This window comes from Salvelinus fontinalis, chromosome 24, assembly GCF_029448725.1.
Source record: "Salvelinus fontinalis isolate EN_2023a chromosome 24, ASM2944872v1, whole genome shotgun sequence".
Classification (NCBI taxonomy): domain Eukaryota; kingdom Metazoa; phylum Chordata; class Actinopteri; order Salmoniformes; family Salmonidae; genus Salvelinus; species Salvelinus fontinalis.
The window spans coordinates 21,949,525-21,956,709 of NC_074688.1; positions in this window are offsets into that span (position 1 = coordinate 21,949,525).

Sequence of the window (7,185 nt, forward strand, 5' to 3'; positions counted from 1 at the left end):
ACGTCTAGGACCTGTTGGATCGAAGGGTGAGGGCTAGGGCCATTCCCCCCAGAAATGTCTGTGAACTTGCAGGTGCCTTGGTGGAAGAGTGGGGTAACATCTCACAGCAGGAACTGGCAAATCATGAGGAGGAGATGCACTGCAGTACTTAGTATCTGGTGTGGCCACCATCTGCATTGACTGTTACTTTTGATTTTGACCCCCCTTTGTTCAGGGACACATTTTTCCATTTCTGTTAGTCATATGTCTGTGGAACTTGTTCAGTTTATGTCTCAGTTGTTGAATCTTTTGTTCGTACAAATATTTACACATGTTAATTAAGTTTGCTGAAAATTAACGCAGTTGACAGTGAGAGGACGTTACTTTTTTTGCTGAGTTTAGTTGCCTTATTGGTTAGTGGGCATTAGGGACAGTGTGTCAGAGCTGTGTAATTTGAGGGCAATTTTTGTGCAACAATACTATTCTAGTCACACTGAAATCATCTGGGGACCAAACAGTGTACAGTAAGGACAAATTAATGTGTGTATTTATTGGCATGTGGGCTAGTATGGGTTCACACAAGGCTGAGTGGATGTGAGATCAGAGGGCTAATGTGTGAGCTGGTTCTCCAGGAATTTCACTTAACATAATTCTGCATTCATAACATCTAGTAAATTATTTATTACATTTCTATAGTGCTTTTCATAAAATCTCAAAGCGCTTCAAGAGCAAAAAAAGCAAGCAATATATCATGACACGTCAATCAATAGAGGCCAAGTCTTTGAAATCTGCATCCTCTGAAGAGAGGGGTGGTCAGTTCATGGTTTGAGTAGAGAGAGCTGGTCAGAGGATGATAGTTTATGGAGTCTGCTGCTGATCTTGCAGAGGGAAAGTCTGGGAACCAGCCTGACTTATAGCCACTGGACTTCTCTTCCACTGTGTAGCACCCACTTGGGTGATGCCTCAGCTGCTCTGGGAGGCAGAAAGCTCACCACACGAAGTTCAGAATAGTAGCCAGTCGTCATCACTATGAGCCCTCTGCCTCAGCAGTGCAGTATTCCTCTATCTCCCATTCCTCTCATGCTTCCGGCGACTCCTCAAATTATGTTCTTAAATACCAGCATACACTGGGAAAAATCCACTTGAATGCCCCTCCAACTGGTAATTTCCAGTGGGAAACTCATCTACCATTTCTGAGTTTCGACTTCTCCCATGCAAATGCAACAAAACATAAAAAGCAATCTATTAACATGTTTTTTTAACACTAATTTGTGTACATGCATGATTGCTGTGCTTTCAGTTCACGGTTAACATAGCTGGTTTGCCATCAGCCAATCCGCGTTCTCAACGATTTCAAAGTATGTGAATGTACACAACTCATTGCTCCCAGTTACCAGGTGGACATCTGCTCGTCTAACATCTCATTCTAAAATCATTGGCCAAATGATTCCAAATGCATGAGCATTAATATGGAGTTGGTCCCCCATTTGCTGCTATAACAGCCTCCACTCTTCTGGGAAGGCTTTCCACTAGATTTTGTAACATTGCTGCGGGGACTTGCTTCCATTCAGCCAAGAGCATTAGTGAGGTAGGGCACTGATGTTGGGCGATTAGGCCTGGCTCGCAGTCAACGTTCCAATTCATCCCAAAGGTATTCGATGGGGGTTAAGGTCAGGGCTCTGTGCAGGCCAGTTAAGTTCTTCCACACCGATCTCGTCAAACCATTTCTGAAACAGGAAAGGGCCTTCCCCAAACTGTCCCCAAACTGCCACAAGGTTAGAAGCACATAATCATCTAGAATGTCATTGCATGTTGAATGTCATTGCATCAGGGCAGGTAGCGTTCTCCTGGCATCTGCCAAACCCAGATTTTTCCTCCGGACTGCCTGATGGTGAAGCATGATTCCTTACTCCAGAGAACGTGTTTCGAATGATCCAGAGTCCTATGGCGGCAAGCTTTACACTGCTCTAGCCGACACTTGGCATTGCACATGGTGATCTTAGGCTTGTGTGTGGCTGCTCGGCCATGGAAACCCATTTCATGAAGCTCCCGACGAACAGTTCTTGTGCTGATGTTGCTTCCAGAGGCAGTTTGGAACCCGGTAGTGAGGGTTTTTACACATTTCAGCACTCGATGGTCCTGTTCTGTGAGCTTGTGTGGCCTATCACTTTGCGGCTGAGCCGCTGTTGCTCCTAAACATTTTCACTTCACAATGACAACACATACAGATGACCGGGGCAGCTCTAGCAGGGCAGGAATTTGATGAACTGACTTGTTGGAAAGGTGGGATCTGATGACGGTGCCACGTTGAAAGTCACTGAGCTCTTCAGTAAGGCCATTCTATTGCCAATGTTTGTCTACTCATTTGAAGGGGTGTCCACATACTTTTTATATAGTGTACATAATATAAAAGTGCAACTGAGTTTGCAGTCCCTAGCTTTGAGGACCTGATGTGTATGGTTGGGTTTTATGGTTGAGTTAAAAAATTACCTGAGCTACTTGAAATGGTTCAATAAAGGTTAAATAAATAAAATAACAATAGAAAAACAAGTCTCTCTTTTCCTTCTCATTCCTGCTCCATCACATCGAACTGATTTCAATGGTGGTTTATCCCTCTACCTCATTGAACCACGTCACTCTTTATAACATAGCTAAATGAGAGACTCTGGCAACACTATCTATAATTCCACCTGTTGTTCACACTCCTGTTGCTCATTGTGCACTAAATCAAATCAGGAATTTAGGAGCCTTAATGAGATTACCATTACAGTCACGAGTGATAGTTGATGGTATTTTCCTCTGTTGGTAAGTAACAGGGATGACTAGAGCCAGAGGACATGGACTCGAGGGCAGTAGGTCTCAAGACAGTGCATCTTTGTTTTCTGGATATCTACTCTTTTTTTTTTTTTATATAATTTTATCCCATTTTCTCCCCAATTTTCGTGGTATCCAATCGCTAGTAATTACTACCTTGTCTCATCGCTACAACTCCCGTACGGGCTCGGGAGAGACGAAGGTCGAAAGCCATGCGTCCTCCTAAGCACAACCCAACCAGCCGTACTGCTTCTTAACACAGCGCGCCTCCAACCCGGAAGCCAGCCGCACCAATGTGTCGGAGGAAACACCGTGTACCTGGCCCCCTTGGTTGGCGGGCACTGCGCCCGGCCCGCCACAGGAGTCGCTGGAGCGCGATGAGACAAGGATATCCCTACCGGCCAAACCCTCCCTACCCCGGACGACGCTATGCCAATTGTGCGTCGCCCCACGGACCTCCCGGTCGCGGCCGGCTGCGACAGAGCCTGGGCGCGAACCCAGAGACTCTGGTGGCGCAGTTAGCACTGCGATGCAGTGCCCTAGACCACTGCGCCACCCGCGAGGCCTGGATATCTACTCTTAATTGTACAATGTGCTATAATAGGTAGACAAAGATATCAAAATATGCTGAGCAAAAATATTAACACAACATGCAAGAATTTCAAAGATTTTACTGAGTTACAGTTCATATAAGGAAATCAGTCAATTAAAATATATAAATTAGGCCGTAATCTATAGATTTCACAAGACTGAACAAGGGGGCAGCGATGGGTGGGCCTGTGGTGGCATAAATCAAATCAATTCAAAGTAGTCACGTGCGCCGAATACAACAGGTGTAGACTTTACAGTGAAATGCTTACTTAGAGGCTCTAACCAATAGTGCAAAAAAGATGTTAGGTGAACAATAGGTAAGTAAAGAAATAAAACAACAGTAAAAAGACAGGCTATATACAGTAGCGAAGCTATAAAAGTAGCGAGGCTACATACAGACACCGGTTAGTCAGGCTGATTGAGGTAGTATGTACATGTAGATATGGTTAAAATGACTATGCATATATGATGAACAGAGAGTAGCAGTAGCGTAAAAGAGGGCTTGGCGGGTGGTGGGTGGCGGTACACAATGCAGATAGCCCGGTTAGCCAATGTGCGGGAGCACTGGTTGGTCGGCCCAATTGAGGTAGTACGTATATGAATGTATAGTTAAAGTGACTATGCATACATGATAAACAGAGTAGCAGCAGTGTAAAAAGAGGGGATGGGGGGGGGGGGGGGGGCACACAATGCAAATAGTCCGGGTAGCCATTTGATTATCTGTTCAGGAGTCTTATGGCTTGGGGGTTAAAACTGTTGAGAATCCTTTTTGTCCAAGACTTGGCACTCCGGTACCGCTTGCCATGCGGTAGTAGAGAGAACAGTCTATGACTGGGGTGGCTGGGGTCTTTGACAATTTTTAGGGCATTCCTCTGACACCGCCTGGTGTAGAGGTCCTGGATGGCAGGCAGCTTAGCCCCAGTGATGTACTGGGCCGTACGCACTACCCTCTGTAGTGCCTTGCGGTCAGAGACCGAGCAATTGCCATACCAGGCAGTGATGCAACCAGTCAGGATGCTCTCGATGTTGCAGCTGTAGAACATTTTGAGGATCTCAGGACCCATGTCAAATCTTTTTTGTTTCCTGAGGGGGAATAGGCTTTGTTGTGCCCTCTTCACGACTGTCTTGATGTGTTTGGACCATTCTAGTTTGTTGTTGATGTGGACCCCAAGGAACTTGAAGCTCTCAACCTGCTCCACTACAGCCCCGTCGATGAGAATGGGGGAGTGCTCGGTCCTCCTTTTCCTGTAGTCCACAATCATCTCCTTAGTCTTGGTTACATTGAGGAGCTGGGCCTTGGGAGCCACAAAAGGGTTTTTATTACAGACAGAAATACTCCTCAGCACCCCCTCAGGCGATCCCGGAGGTGAAGAAGCGGGGAGATTTGGAGGTCCTGTGCTGGCGTGGTTACACATGGTCTGTGGTTGTGAGGCTGGTTGGACATACTGCCAAATTCTCTAAAGTTATGTTGGAGGCGGCTTATGATAGAGAAATTAACATTAATTTCTCTGGCAACAGCTCTGGTGGTCATTCATGCAGTCAGCATGCCAATTGCACGCTCCCTCAAAACTTGAGACATCTGTGGTATTATGTGTGACAACTGGCACATTTTAGAGTGGCCTTTTATAGTCCCCAGCAAAAGGTGCACCAGTGTAATGATCATGCTGTTTAATCAGCTTCTTCATAAGCCACACCTGTAAGGTGGATGAATTATCTTGGCAAAGGAGTAATGCTCACTAATAGGAATATAAACAAATTTGTGCACAAAATTTGAGAAAAATTTGCTTTTTGTGCATATGGAGCATTCCTGGGATCTTTAATTTCAGTCTATGAAAAATGGGAGCAACACTTTACATGTTGTGTTTATATTTTTGTTCAGTGTAAATCTCCCATTTGTCATTCAGTAGAGAAGCAGCTGTCCATTATGTTGGTCAGCCTAATAAAACAGATGTAAAAAGGCTGTAAACACATAGAAAGGTGACTGTGTTCAGATCAATGAAAAGAGGGGTTCAGCCCATTCATGTAACTTCTCTGTACTGTATATGCTCAGAATCTAATGTTTGTGTACAGCACAGAGCAGCCAATGCCAAGAAGAGCTGCTACAGCTGGTTTAATTCAATTGAAATAAAGGTTACTCACTTAAGTAGTGGAAGATCAGACAGCCCTCCATGAATTCTCTGTATTTTAATTTATAAATGGAAAGTTAAGCTTGGCCATTTAATTTATCTGTATGGAGGTCGTGGTATATCCAATGTGGTATGAACTGTTTTAACCCCCCTATAGCCAGTACTCATACGTAGTAGTCATAATGTTTATTGTGTAAGTGTGTCTTAAGTTGGGCATTCCTAGGGCAGCTCGGGCCTCTGGTCTAACGCATAGTAGTTGTGGTTATTTTGGTTGTAAAAGGGGTTAAATGTTCTGTTCCAGATCCCCCTTTAGAGAATCGACATCCCCATGTATCCCCATTACCACCTCTTGGACTGTCTGAGTGACTGAGTGTGAATGTTCACACTCAGTGTGAAGAGAGAAGAGAGAGAAAGAGAGAGGGTGGGTGAGGAGAAGAGAGAGTGCTAGAATGTGAAAGAGGGAGGGTGAGTTAGACAAAGCGAGGTAGAGGAAGTATTTGCTGAGTGTTACCTGACACTACAGACCCTACAGAGGATTGTCTCAGAGCCAAATTAGTCTCATGCTGGAGAGGCTGGATTTTGAATCACTTCCGAAGTCTTATAAGGCTGGCTGACAAATTGGACATGCATTGGCGCAATAGATAGGTTAGTATATGTGTGTTTATGTCTGCCTGTTTCAAAGGCATGATCATTGAAGGTCTGAAAACTTAAAAATGTTTGTCCAGATTTACTAATTGGTAATGATTTGTAAGGTACGAATAAACATAGTTTTCCATGATCTGGTTTCCATAATATGGTATGGGCTACTGCGCATTGTATTTATTATTAGCTGATTTTATCGGTTGTTGTGTCTTTGAGACTATTTTGAATGGAGCTGTTTGGAGAGACTCTGTTTCACTCAGTTTCACTCTGTTTCACTCAAAGAGCTGAGAACCATGTTGGAATCTGTCAGCAAGTAAAGACAACTGTGTGAGTGTGTTTTAGTTATCAGCTCAACCCCTTCTTTACTATGACACGCACCCAGCGAGGGCTGGAAACTGGTTAATGGACTGTTTCCTGCCAATTGAGATGACTGAAATACTCACAGTAGCTTACATTGTAAATTAAGGGTGTATCTTAATTTTTTCTTTGGATTATGTGTGCGTGTTCTGTATTCTTGGCCGTTTTCACATACATGTCCTTCGTTGGCGTCTCTTTTTTGTGTGCAGGCAAGGACGCAATTTAGAGAACAGGAGTGTTTAACCTCCAGCTAATCTTGTCTTTATGAGAATGGAGGGATCAATCCATTGGATCTCTCAGGCCCAGAGGGGTTAGAGAGGTCAGGGTAGCCATGGCACTGTGATGACTGACACAAACAGCCAGGAAGTAAAGGAAGGGAGGACATACCTACCCCACTGTCTGACAGCTCCAAACACAGGTTTAACCCAATGATTTATATATACACTAGATGACAGATAGGGGGCACTGTGTTGCAGCCACTGTGCCTCCAACTTGACACTCCCCCACCGTTGTAAAAAATATTTTAGAAGCTATAGAAATGCATTCAATAATGTCTACATTAGTTTGTGACATGTATTCTATTACAGACACCGTAATGCATACTTTTAAATTATATTATGTGAGCTAAACATAAAAACAAAATATAAAAACATTTTCCTTAAAGTATACTTTTCTT